This window comes from Orycteropus afer, unplaced genomic scaffold, assembly GCF_000298275.1.
Source record: "Orycteropus afer afer isolate SDZICR_OR568_19922 unplaced genomic scaffold, OryAfe1.0 scaffold00010, whole genome shotgun sequence".
NCBI classification, from domain to species: domain Eukaryota; kingdom Metazoa; phylum Chordata; class Mammalia; order Tubulidentata; family Orycteropodidae; genus Orycteropus; species Orycteropus afer.
In genome coordinates, this window is record NW_006921597.1 from 21,218,640 (window position 1) to 21,233,355 (window position 14,716).

Sequence of the window (14,716 nt, forward strand, 5' to 3'; positions counted from 1 at the left end):
TAGTCACATATGGCTAATGGCCATGGTATTGGACAGCACAAGTCTAAAGTCACTTACTCTCACTCAGCAAGCATTTGAGAAACTACAATGTACCAAGCATCAAGCAATATGGGGAAGCTGGGTTATCACGATGTCTTTGCCCTCAAGGAGTTAACATGGATAAAAACTAAATGAATATTTGCTATATAATATGTTTCAAACCCACCAGCCACTCGTTGGCAGGAAAGTTGGGCAATCTACTTCCTCTGATGGCGCTGTGGTTAAAGCATTCAGCTACTAACCAAAAGGCCAGCAGTTTGAACTCACTAGCAGCTCCACGGGAGGAAGATGAAGCAGCCTGCTTCTTTAAAGATTTACAGTCTTGGAAAACCAGTGGGGAAGTTCTACTCTGTCCTAATGGGGTTCCTATGAGTTACAATCAACCTGAAGGAAGTGGGTTTGGTTTAATATGTGTGCTTCAAAAAACAAGGGTTATGTGCACATAGAGGAGTGAGTAATTACCAGAAGTTGCATCATCTTTAAAGTTCTCTCTAGCTCTAAAATTATGTGGATTTCACTCAACAAATATTCCCTGAGCACCTTTTCTCTATTCAGTTTATTACCATCTCTGTTTCTTAGGACAGCATTATCACTGGCAGATAGTGGCTAGCAAATGCTGTCAGCACTCTCATTTTTGTAGATTCATTCATTCAGTATTTAGCGTTACCCACTTTGGCCACAAAGCCAAGTACTTTGCTAGGCACATGTGAAAAAAAATGTTCAAAGATGTTTTAATGGCAATCCTGAAAGTTCATAGTGAAACAAAAGCAGACTTTTTTTTTTTGACTCTCTCTTTCAGGAAATGAATTGATGGATTCACTTTGGCCATATTTAGAACTGGTGGTATTTTAAATAATGTTATTTCAACTCTCTAGAGCTAAGTCAGCAGCATTGACTATTAATAATAAAGAAAGTGGAAGTGAAAGGACTGGGCATGTTTGTTCATCTGGGAGCTTTGCATTAGACTATAGCAGTTAGAGTAAATGCTTTGAGGAAATGTTTCTTAGAAAAGATTCCTTTATATTGTTATGTGTCCTAGTTATCTGGTGCTGCTATAACAGAAACACCACAAGTAGATGGTTTTAACAAACAGAAATTCATTTTCTTACAGTTTAGGAGGCTAGAAGTCCAAATTCAGAGCACACTGGCTCTAAGGAAGTCTTTCTGTTGGCTCTGGAGGAATGTCCTTACCTCTTCAGCTTTTATTTCCTGATTCCTTGGAGATCTCCATGTATCTTAGCATCTGTTTTACCCATCTCTCCTCTGCTTGCTCGTTTAATCTCTTTTATATCTCAAAAAGATCAACTCAAGATACACCCTTTGCAAACTTTCTCATTAACATAAAAAAGACAATCTATTTCCAAATGGGATTATAACCACAGGCATAGAGGTTAGGATTTACAACACATATTTTGGGGAACATGATTCAATCCATAACATTATCTAAATATAAATAAGTTTATTTCTTTTCAAAATGTTTTGTTTTGATTTTGCTAGTGTCTAGCTACATTGTCAAGTCCAGTATTTTTCTATGCATTAGACCCTGTCTTTCAGCACATCATCACATAAAATTGATAAACTTAACGAAAACAGCAAAAATGAAATAAATTATTTAAAAAACACAAAATTGATATGCTTTTCTTTATTATTTATTGGAGATTGTTTTGATTCCCTAGTGCTGTTCTAACAGAAAATACCACAAATGGATGGCTTGAACAAATGGATTTATTCTCTTACAGTTCTGCAGGCTACAAGTCCAAGTTCAAACTGCCAGCTCTAGGCACTGGGGAAAGCCCCTCAACCTTAGGCTTCAGCTCTGCCTTTTGCTCCCATCCTGTTGGAGCTGGAGGCGTCGCTTCACTCAGGCAGCTGCTGGCTGCTGAGGCTAACAAGCCCAAGGTTTGCAAACAAAATGGCACAGTCCCAGTATTACCAAACAACATGGCAGGCCACTAGTTCAAGTCCAGAGACAGTCCCAAGATCAACAGGAAATATGCAGCTTGCTAAATAAAGACTTAGTTACATACAGTGTCCAAGTGTGCCAAAAAGCCACAGAGACCTTTCTTAAAACTTCTCCCTATATACTAGAAGCTGCCCTGGTAGATTCCTCCATGGAGCTGATTACCAGTCTCATCATGGGGAATACTACATCCAGCTGCCCAGTCACTCAAAACCAGGCCCAGCCAAGTTGACACATAACCTTAATTACCACAAATTACATATATCTATATATAAAATTTTTCAACTTATTTACTTAGTTGAACATTATGCAAATATTACTGTGCTATTCAATGGGAGCTCTGGTAGTGTAGTGCCTAAGGCACTGGACTGCTAACCAGAAGGCTGGCGGTTCAAACCCACCAGCAACTCCTCGGAAGGAAGATGGGGCAATCTGCTTCCGTAGTGATACTGCCTCAGAAACCCAAGGAGGGGTCACTATGAGTCGGGTCCGACTCGACGGCACATAACAACAACAGCATTCAATTAGAGGATACAAAAGCAAGTAAGAGTTAGAACTTCTTCTCAAGGAGTTGATAGGGGAAATAAAACAAAAGTTGAGAAGGAGACATTTATGTCAGGATACTTTGTTGTTGTTGTTAGGTGCCGTTGAGTCATCTCTGATTCATAGTGACCCTATACACAGCAGAATGAAACACTACCTGGTTCTGAGTCAGCTCCATATTCTTGCTATACTTGAGCCTATCGTGCTGCCACCACGTCAATCCATCTTGTTGAGGGCTTTCCCCCCTTTCATCGACCCTCCACTTTACCAAGCATGACATCCTTCTCCAGGGAATAGTCCTTTCTGACAACATGACCAAAGTAGGTGAGATGAAGTCTGGCTATTCTCGCCTCCAAGGAGCATTCTGGCTGCACTTCCTCCAGGACAGACCTGTTAGTTCTTTTAGCAATCCATGGTACTTTCAGCATTCTTCACCAACACCACAGCTCAAAAACATCAATTCTTCTTTGGTCTTCCTTATTCATTGTCCAGCTCTCACATGCATATGAAGTGATTGAAAATACCATGGCTTGTGTCAGGCACACCTTAGTCCTCAAGGAGACATCTTTGCTCCTCAGCACTTGAAAGAGGTCCTTTGCAGCTGATGTCTTGACTGCTACTTCCATTGGCATTGATTGTAGAACCAAGAAATGTGAAATCTTTGACGATTTCCATCTTTTCTCCATTTATCATAATGCTGCTTATAAGTCCATTTGTGAGGATTTTTGTTTTCTTTATATTGAGATGTAATCCATACTGCAAACTGAATTATTCAATTTTCATCAGTAAGTGCTTCAAGTCATCCTCACTTTCAGCAAGCAAAGTTGTGTTGTCAGCATATCGCAGGTTGTTAATGATTCTTCCTCCAGTATTGATGCCATGTTCTCTTCATATAGTCCATCTTCTCGGATTATTTGCTCAGCATACAGATTGTCTAAGTATGGTGAAAGGATACAACCCTGATGCACTCCCTTCTTGATTTTAAACCATGCAGTGTTCCCTTTTTCTGCTTGAGTGATAGCCTCCTGGTCTAAGTACAGATTCCTCATGAATACAATTAAGTGTTCTGGAATTCCTATTCTTCTCAATGTTATCCACAATTTGTTATGAGCCCTGGTAGTGTAGTGCCTAAGGCACTTGACTGCTAACCAGAAAGCTGGTGGTTCAAACCCACCTTCCACTTCTTGGAAGAAAGATTGGGAAATCTACTTCCTTAGTGATACCACCTCAGAAATCCAAGGAGGGGTCACTATGAGTCGGGTCTGACTCGACGAAACATAACAACAACAACACAAAATCAATACTTTTGTATAGTCAATAAAACACAAGTAAACATCTTTCTGGTATTCTTTGCTTTGAGCCAAGATCAATCTGACATCAGCAGTGATATCCCTCGTTCCATGTCCTCTTCTGAATCCAGCTTGCACCTCTGGAAGTTCTCTGTCAATATACTGCTGCAACCATTTTTGAATTATCTTCAGTAAGATTTGACTTGCATATGATATTAATGATATTGCTCGACAATTTCCACATTCTGTGGGATCACCTTTCTTTGGAATGGGTACAAATATGAATCTCTTACAGTCATTTGGCCAGGTAGCTATCTTCCAAATCTCTTGGCATAACCAAGTGAGTGCCTGCAGTGGGAATCTGTTTGTTGAAACATCTCAGTGGGTATTCTGTCAATTCCTGGAGCCTTGCTCTTTGCCAATTCTTTCAGTGCAGCTTTGACTTCTTCCTTCAGTACCATTGGTTCTTGAACATATTCCCCTCCTGAAATGGAGGAAGATTGACCAGTTCTTTTTGGTACAGTGACTCTGTGTATTCCTTCCATCTTCTTTTGATGCTTCCTGCATCATTCAATATTTTGCCCATAGAATCTTTAAATATTGCAACTTGAGGCTTAAATTTTTTCCTTAGTTCTTTCAGCTTGAGAAATGCTGAGCTTGTTCTCTTTTGGTTTTCAAACTCCAGGTCTTTGCACATTTCATTATAGTAGTTGGCTTTGTCTGCTTGAGCTGCTCTTTGAAATCTTCTGTTCAGCTCTTTTATCCTGTCATTTCTTCCATTTGCTTTCACTACTCTCTGCTCAAAGGCAAGTTTCAGAGTCTCTTCTGACATCCATTTTGGTCTTTTCTTCCTTTACTGCCTTGTTCATGTCGTTTTGTTTTCTTCATAGATGAAGTTCTTGATGTCCTTCCACAGTTTTCTGTCACTGGTGTTCAATGCATCAAATCTATTCTTTAGATGCTCTCTAAATTCAAGAAGGATATATTCAAGGTCATATTTTGGCTCTTGTGGACTTGTTTTAATTGTCTTTAACTTCAAGTTGAACTTGCAAAAGAGCAGTTGATGGTCTGTTCCACAATCAGCTCCTGGGCTTGTTTTCGCTGAAGATATTGAGCTTTTTCCATTTCCTCTTGCCACAGATGTAGTCAATCTGATTCCTGTGTACTCCATCTGGTGAAGTCCACATGTATAGCTGCCATTTGTGTTGTTGAAGAAAGTTATTTGCAATGAATAAGTTGTTGGTTTTGCAAAATTCTACATGCGATCTCCAGCATTATTTCTGTCACCATGGCCAAATTTTCCAGCTACTGGTGATTCTTCTTTGTTTCCAACTTTTGTATTCCAATCACTAGTGATAAACAACACATCTTGATTGTATGTTCAGTCAATTTCAGACTGCAGAAGTTAATAAAAATCTTCGATTTCCTCATCTTTGGCTTTGGTGGTTGGTGCATAAATTTGAATAACAGTAGTATTAACAGGTCTTCCTTGTAGATGTATGGATATTATCCTATCCCTGACAGCATTGTACTTCAGGATAGATCTTGAAACATCCTTTGTGATGATGAATGCCACATCATTCCTCTTCAATTTGTCATTCCTGGCATAGTAGTTCACATGGTTGTCTGATTCAAAAGGCCCAAAACCCATCCATTTCAGCTCAGTAATGCCTAGGATATGAATCTTTATGCATGCCATTTTTTTTTTTTTTGGCAACTTCCAATTTTCCTAAATTCATACTTCATACATGCCATGTTCCAATTATTAATGGACTTTTGCAGCTGTTTCTCCTCAATTTGAGTTGTGCCATGTCAGCACATGGAGGTCCTGAAAGACTTACTTTATCCATATCATTAAGGTTGGTTCTACTCTGATGAGGCAGCTCTTTCCCAGTCCTATTTTGAGTGCCTTCTGACCCAAGGGGCTCCTCTTCCTGTACTGTGTCTGAATATGTTTCCAAGCTATTAATAAAGTTGCCCAGTAATGTATTAGACAGTGTTTCTCTGCTATTTATAAGGTTTTCCCTGGCCAAATTTTGAGAAGTGGATGGCTTCCTTCTTCCTAGTCTGTCTTAGTCTGTAAGCTGTGTTGAAACTTGTGTACCATGTACAACTCTGCTGGCATCTGAAACACCAGTGACATAGCCTGAAGCCTCACAGCAACATACAAGCCACATAGGATGACAAACTGACAGATAAGTTTGTCTCCCTTAGCTGTTGGAAACCTCTGCATTCTCCCCTTACCTAATTCCTACCTGGAACCTGCCACTTTGTGGTCCCTGCCTGCTCCTGCTCCCTCCCTTTCCTGGCTCCAGGGGGCTTGGGGCCTAGCCTTGCCTTCAGCCCCTTTTTATGTGGATGTCCTGCCACTCTTGAGGTCCCCGGCCACTCCTGCTCCCTCCCTTTTCTGGTTCCAGGGGACTTGGGAATACTTTAAAGATGAAAATAATTATATCCAGATGAGAAATTAAGAGAAGATTTAGTGGAGGATGTGACATTGAGCTAAACCTTAACCATGAAGGAAGTATAGAATCTGCAAATACAGAGAAGGAAGGAAGACCATATCCTACTTGACCAAAGGCAGAGAGGCAGGAAAGCAAGAAGTTAGGGAGAAGAGTCTGAGTTAAAATAAGGGAAAAAATAGCTGTGAACGAGAGTAGAGACAAACCAAGTTGGATTGTGGCCAAATTGTTTTAAATGCTAGGCTGGGGAGTGTAGATTTTATTTTGTAGATTGTGAGGCATTTTAGCAAGGGACTGACAAGATCAGTGCTATTCATTAGGAAAATTAATTTGGCCAGAGTATTTAAGGTATTTAAGGTACTGGGCTAGGGATGCTCTGGTGACATAGTGCCTAAGGCATTTGACTGCTAACTAGAAGGCTGACGGTTCAAACCCACTAGCCACTCTTCAGAAACAAGATTGGGAATTTACTTCCGTAGTGATATCGCCTCAGAAACCCAAGGAGTCGTCACTATGAGTCAGATCTGCCTCGAGGGCAGTGAGTTTGGTTTTGGGTTGGGCTAAGAAGAAGGTAAATACAGGGACCGGTTAGAAGGTTAGTTATTATACCAGTACAGCAACAGGTAATGTGGGCTTGAATTAGGATACTAGCAGGGAGATTAGAGAGGAGGCGACTGATGAAAGGTTACTGTAAAAGTAGAATCAATAGGTCCTGGCAACCTATTGCATATGACAATAGAATAGGGTGAAGAAGAGATAAAAAATGACATCAAGGATATAAACCTCCATGATAGGATAACGGTACTTGAAGCAAATTTTGGGAATGTAGAAGTAGAAACCATTAGGTTGATTGCTATAAAGAATATGCTTCTTATAAGGAAGAAACACGTTTATATCTATTTATTCTGGAAGTTATCTATCTATCTATTTTCTTCCCTGCCTCAATTTACTTTAACTGATGCCAATGATGAAAATATAAACTGCATTGGGAGGCATCTTGAATTTTTGCACTATGACAACAATCTACATGTTTAGAATACTTATGTTCAATGCTGTTTCCTTTAGTACTCAGGCATATTTATGACTCAGACTGTGAGTTGGAGAAATGTCTGTTGTACCCTTAACCTGACCTTCTTGGTTAGCTAAGCATTTGAGGTATATAGATTTCTTACTGCATTAAAGGTTGTTAGCCAAAAATAGCACGAAAGATCTTTATCTTTAGCAAAATGTTACCCACCCATAGATAGACTTGATTTAAGCTTTTAGCTTACATGTTCTCTGAACATTTAAGTTGAGGGACTTTCTAGATTAATTCTGATGTGGTTAATATATGTTAAATAAATAGCCCGTAGACAATTACTGTCATTATCGTGACTAATATAATCAAACAGTTTCCCTCTTGGGAAACATGAACTTTATTTATACAATCTTTCTAAGAAGGGATATTGAGGTTTTAGTAGAATTGGTTAAGTTAAAGAAAGTTTAAAAGCATTTGAAAGTTATTTTATTACAGTACTTTCTAAATAGGTGAATAGGGAAGATCTGTTATTAAATGTGTGTCCATTTACATAACACAAAATGTCTGGAGCAGTACCTTAGTACGTGTCTATGGTTTTTCATCTTTAATCTGAAAAGAATGACAGTAGGAAATACACAGTGGCCTAGTTAGTATGGTACTTTAAAAGTAATAATATCATACTTAACTTTACTCATTTTAAGTTCTCTTCTCAACCTCAAGAGCTTTAAAAAGCTATTCTTTCTTATTTGAGGGGGAGGAGGGTCATGATTCAAGGTGTGTTAAGACACCCAGTATCATTTCCTTTCTTTGGCATGCCTCAAAATACTAGCTAAAAGAAGATAGGAGGTTGCTGTGTGGGAATAGGAAGACTGCTTGCTACATGCTTTGCAAGTCAGTTAGACCAAAAGAAATTGCCACAGAATCTCACCCAGATTGTTTTGATATGAAGCTACAAAAACACAGAACAATGGGGATGATTAACAAAACAAAACAAAACAGAAAAACCCAATGATGTAAGAAAATAAACTGAAGTAAATGCACAAACAACTGAGTTAAAAGCAAATTTTATAAAGTGTTTTTCCTTGAATTTTGGTTTTATTTGTAGTGTACACTTGATTTTTTTTGTCTGTCTCAGTCTCCTAGGGCTACGATAGCAAAATACCACAAATTGGGTGCCTTTAAAAAGAAGAAATTTGTTGTCTCAAAGTTCTAGGGGCTGGAAGTCAAAATGTAGGCTGCCAATATGACTATGCTCTCTCTCTGCTGGCTCTAGGAGAAAATCCTTCCTTGTCTTCGTCAGCTTCTGTGGCCACAAGTGTCTTTTGGCTTTCCTTGGCCTGAAGATACATATTTACATGATACCTTTCCTGATCTGTGACTCTCTGTGTCTGTCCTCTTTCATAAAAAGACACCACTCAGAAAGGACTAAGGTTAGGACCTACCCTCCTCCAGTATAACTTTTTTAACTTAATTGATAACATCTGCAAAGAAAACCTACTTCCCCAAACAAGGTCACATTCAGCATTATCTTTTTGGGAAACACAATTCAGTCCACAATACTGTTTAACATGCATCTTAGCTAATCAAGCACTTTCACCATGTAATGTTTTTTCCAGGCCAAATATGTTGGCCTTGCATAAATATAAGTCTTGCTAGTGCAAGGATAATGTTGCTGTATCCAGGATAGAAATTCTTAATAAAGAAAGAGATAAATGGTCATGGGCATGGAGTAGACAAGGGCACTAGGAAGGGGCCCCATCTCTCTCTGCTGCTTAGAGTGACACCTGGCATTTAACAATACAGAAATGTTTTGACTTGTGCTGTAGTTGTGTTCCCGAAAAGTATATAAACTTTTTTTTTTTTTAATTAATCAAATCTGAATGGCTATATTATATTTTCAGAATTTATTTGCACTTTTTGTTTGATCTTTAATTGGCAGAGGCTTCTAAGACTTTAATTCTAAATTTCTCTGCAACTTAACTTACTTAAGGCCCCTGATTTGTAAATTCTAGTACATATTTATTGGTTATGATTTTTAAAATTCCTTTATAATGTGAAAAATGGTCCTTTATTTTCTCAATTTAAACTTGGCAAATCTGGATATCTGTAATGATAGTATTATCAGGAAATATTTTTTGACCCCTTACTAAGCATTGTTTTTAAGCACATTCATGTATTCATTTATTTAAACCTCACCATTCAATGAAGTAGATGCTATTATCATCCTCATTTTACAGATGAGGAAGCTGACACAGCACATTTAACAATTTTCTGAAGGTTACTCAGTCATTAAATGGGAGAACCCCTCTACATTAGTGTTTCCTAAATGAGGTTCATAACCATAATTGAGTTGCAAAACGGGTGTGGAGGTGACATCTTCTAATGTCCTCTAACTTCACAAGAGGGAGACAAAATCACCATCAACAACCCAAGGCTAATTCCTATAAGGCCATACATGCCACCAGCCTCCAGGCTTTTTACCAATTTTGACACCAACTGTCCCTCCCAGGGCATTCACTACTTCTCTGCTGGGTTTGATAATTTGTTCCAATGCCACACAGAACTCCCAGACAATACGCATGATTATGGAGTTTATTAAGGAAGTAACAGGCTACAACTCAGGTTCAGGAATGCACTCAGGATACAATTCTTGGATCAGGACAGTCTCCCCTCTGCTATGCCCTCAGGCATGCCTCTCTGGCCCTTGGCCTTTGCCCTGCTTGAGTAAGTGTTACAAAGCTCTTTCAGCTCAGCTGATAGGTACACCTGGGTGCACCCCACTCTGCCAGCAAGTCTTCTCAGCCCCAAGGACATGCTCCACTCCATCTCTGGCTATTCCTTGTTGATGGCAGTGAAATCCCCTCTTCTGGGTTATGTTGTTGTTGTTGTTGTTATGTGCTGTTGAGTCTGACCCAACTCATAGCGACCCCTCCTTGGGTTTCTGAGGCAGTATCACTACGGAAGTAGATTGCCCCATCTTCCTTCCGAGGAGTGGCTGGTGGGTTTGAACCGCTAGCCTTCTGGTTAGCAGTCAAGTGCCTTAGGCACTACACTACCAGAGCCCTCTTCTGGGTTTTAGCGTCTAGCTTATGGACAACACTGGTACTTGCCTTTTAATGTTATATAAATTTGCCCTCAGTTTGAAAACACTGAAACAACCCCTCATCTAAAAAATGAAACCCATTGCTGTGGGGTTGATTCTGACACATAGCTACCCCATAGGACAGAGTGGAACTGCCTCGTAGGGTTTCTAAGACTGCAAATCATTATGAAGCATACTGCCACATCTTTCTCCTTTAGTAGCTGGTGGGTTTGAACTGTGTGGACCTTTTAGTTTGCAGCCAAGCACTTTTACCACTGCACCACCAGAGCTCCTAACCAACCCCTCCTTGTAACAAATTATTGTCATAATCCTTTACTTGGTGAATGTTCAGCTTTAAATCGCTTAAAAGGCTTGCATTAAAGTGAAAAAAAAAAAAAAAAAACCCACTGCCATCAAGTTGATTCTGACTCATAGCGACCCCATTGGGTTTCCAAGGTGGTAAATCTTTACAGAAGTAGATTGCACAGTCTTGCTTCTGCAGAGTGGCTGGTGGGTTTAAACCACCAACCTTCTGGTTAGCAGTCAGATGCCTTAGGCACTGTGCTACCACAGCTCCTTTTCTTGTGCTAAAGTAAAGCTAAATAAGAAATATATAACCCTACTCTGAGGACCTACAAATTCTTAAAGACATAGTTAGTAATGGATTTTGTTTGTAACCTAGGGGACTGCCTGTACAGGCTTAATAGAGATTCCTAGTTGTTGATGCTTAAAAAAGCCTTTCTGGGCATCATAGGGATGGTCTTCTGAAAGTGCTGTAAAACATATGGTTTTCCTTTTAAAAACTATTGATCTTGGGCAATCAATCCTCAAGTAATAAACATTGTCAGAAAAAAATGACCTAATATTAACTTCTCTGAAACTAAAGTTGTCATCCTTGATAGAAGCTCCACACAATTTGTTTTATGCCTAATAAAGGAGCTCTGGTAGTGTAGTGCCTTAGGCACTTGACTGTTAACCAGAAGGCTGGCGGTTCAAACTCATCAGCCACTCCTCGGAAGGAAGGTTGGGCAATCTACTTCAGTAGTGATACCCCCTCAGAAACCCAAGGAGGGGTTGCTATGAGTTGGGTCCGACTCGATGGCACATAACAACAATGACATACCTGATAAACTTAACAAAATACATAATAAATTCACTCAGTGGAGGCTGCAATATAGTCACCAGGCTTTTTCTCAAAAGTACGCATACACATCACAGTTAAAAGTTTAGCATGTGTTGTGTTTTCTTTTTTTTTGCAATGAATGTTTCATTTATATATCTCTTTTTATTGTGCTTTGGGTGCAAATTTACAAAGCAGATTTATTTTACATGTAACAGTTCATGCACATTTGATTTTACAGTCCAATTACCATCCCCAACCATAAAAACCTCTTCTCCCCTCTCCTCCCTGTGACTACCCCCTCCCTGTGCCCTTCTTATCTATGCATTCCTGTCTGCCCAGCTTTCCCTCTATATGAATGCTGCCCCTCTGGTGTCTCATGGCTGATTGATCTAAGGAGAGCATTTCCTTAGAGTAGTGGGTACATCTCTTTGGGGTAGGAGTTCTGCATGTAGGTCTTTCTGCTATTGGGGTTAGAGCCAATCCACAGAAGCAAGTCCATTTCTAGTCCTGAAGGGTAACCCAGGGCCATAGTCTTGGGGCTTCCACCAGTCTCTACCTGACCAGTAATTCTGGTCATTTTTGTGTTTTTGAATTTTGTTCCACATTTTTCCTTCCACTCTATCCAGGATCTCCAATTTTGATCCCTTTCCAAGCGATTGACATTGGAGGCTGGGCACCATCTAATTCTGGTGTCAGTGTCATGAAGGCTGAGGTCCTCGTGGTCCATCAGATCTTTGGATTAATGGTTTCCAGATGGCTTTGATTTTCTTCACTCTTCTTTGCTCCACATGAGAGGAGACCAATAGTTACACCTTAGATGGCTGCTTGAAAGCTTTTAAAACCCCAGTCACTACTCACCAAAGTAGGACGTAGAACAATTTTTTTATGTATTGTGTTGTGCCAACTGAGCATGATGTCCCCTGAGACTATGGTCCTGCACCCACAGGCCTGGTGATTCTCTCTCTCAAGGTGTTTGGTTGTCTCTGAGAAGCTACTCCAACCCTGTCCTCTGTTGCTTCTGTAATGTATGTGGATAATTTTGTAGCACACATGCATAGTAAAATTATCTTCAGCCAGATCTATCCTTGGTCTTAGGTATATTCCTGTTTTCCTAGCCCCACCCAATCTTCTCACCTGTCTATGCATTTTACCCATATGTAGCCTGGTCTTTGGTGCCAGTGGTAATGCAGTATTGTGCATGTAATAGTATTTGCCTCTGTTGTCTGCACGTTTCTATGTCTTTCCCTTCCCCAATGTAACCATGAGTTTAGCATTTGTTCTTGAAAATGCTTTGAATAAGTTGACGTTTGTAACCAGAGTAAAAGATTCCCATTCTAAAGGGGTAATGTGGAGATAAAAGAGCCTTTTGTTCTTTGGTTTTATTAACACCCTGCCTTCCTATTTTTTTCCCTACTCTATTGCACACTCTTTACTCATTGCCATCCAGTCAATTCTGACACGTAGTGACCCCATAGGGCAGAGTAGAACTGCCTCATAGGGTTTTCAAGGCTGTAAATCATTACGGAAGTAGACTTCCACATCTTTCTCCTGAGAGAAGCTGGTGGGTTCGAACCACTGGTATTCTGATTAGCAGCTGAGTACTTAACTATTGTGCCACGAGGACTCCTCCTATGGTACATTCTGTGTTGAAAACCAGAATTTCTCTCTTGCCAATAGCTATATTTATTACCCTCACCTGGCTTGCTTAGGGCTTAGGAGAGCAATTGTATTAGACGCCAGCACTACCAATGATTAAATGGCTAAGGGCCATTTTCATTCTCAGCCCTGAGTTTTGTAGAAACTATAAACTTGATTCAAAGATGCCTTTATAGATTTGTATATTCCCTTATCATGAAACCCCTACCCTGGCTACATAGAACCAAAAAAAAAAAAAAAAAAAAAAAAACTCACTACTGCCATCAAGCCATTTCTAACTCATAGCAACCCCCACTGGGTTTCCAAGGCTGTAAATCTTTATGGAAGTAGACCACTCCATCTTCCTTCCATGGAGTGGCTGGTCAGTTTGGACCACTGACCTTCCAGTTAGCAGCCAAGTCCCTATCTACTACACCACCAGAGTTCTCAGCTACATAGAAGTGGGAAGAAATACAGTGGTCTAGAGATCTTGATGTCTATGATTATACCACCCACCAGGGTTGGGCCAGAGACAGATTACCCAATAAGCTAGGTATGTGGTGAAACACAGGTGAAATTATTCACTACAGATTAGTAAGTAAGCACAATCAGGCCCATGCATACCTTGCTTACTGTAAGCCAGTGTGTACTGTGTTTACTGGTTAATCTGACCCTTGTTGGGACCTCAACTTGGCTTAATGACTACATAAATTCTTTTGTAACAAACATTCTTTTAGGCAAAAGTTAACAAATCTCTTCTGCTTAGTGACAGATATTTGGTTTGGCATGCTACTTTTGCTTTTGACAAATCCATAAAAGGCAAAGCCAACCCACATGATCCAGAAAGGAGAAAATTAGATCACCTGCTAAAATACTGGACTAAATTCCCTAGCAGCTGACAGGTGGACGGGAGAGGAGACCTTTGCTTTCAAATAGACACTCTTTTAGATAATATAGGAACACTTAAAATGTGTTATAACAACCTAAGCCACTGTTGTTGGGTCCGACTCATAGTGACCCCCATGGGGTTTCTAAGGTGGTAAATCTTTCCAGAAATAGATTGTCCAGTTTTGCTTCCTCAGAGTGGCTCATGGGTTTGAGCTACCAACCTTCTGGTTAGCAGTCAGATGCCTCTGGCACTGTGCTACCAGAGCTCCTTAAAAATCCACACAGGAATGGATAAAGAAGTTCAAGTGCTTGAAACCTAATGTTTAATGCCATTTCATCTAATTTTATTTTTTATTGCCATGATAGTCAACTGGTACCACCTGCTTTGAAAATTCTAGGCCTGAATGATGACTACAGGCCATAGTCTTGAGGGTTTTACCAGTCTATCAGACCAGTAAGCCTCATCCTTTTTTTAAATGATTTTGAGTTTTTCTCCCACTCTATCTAGGATTTCCAATTTTGATCCCTTTTTTGGGAGCTCTGGTGGCATAGTGCCTAAGGCATTTGACTGCTAACCAGAAGGCTGGTGGTTCAAATCCACCAGCTACTCCTTGGAAGGAACACTGGGCAATCTACTTTCATAAAGATTTACTGCCTTGCAAACCCAAAGAGATGTT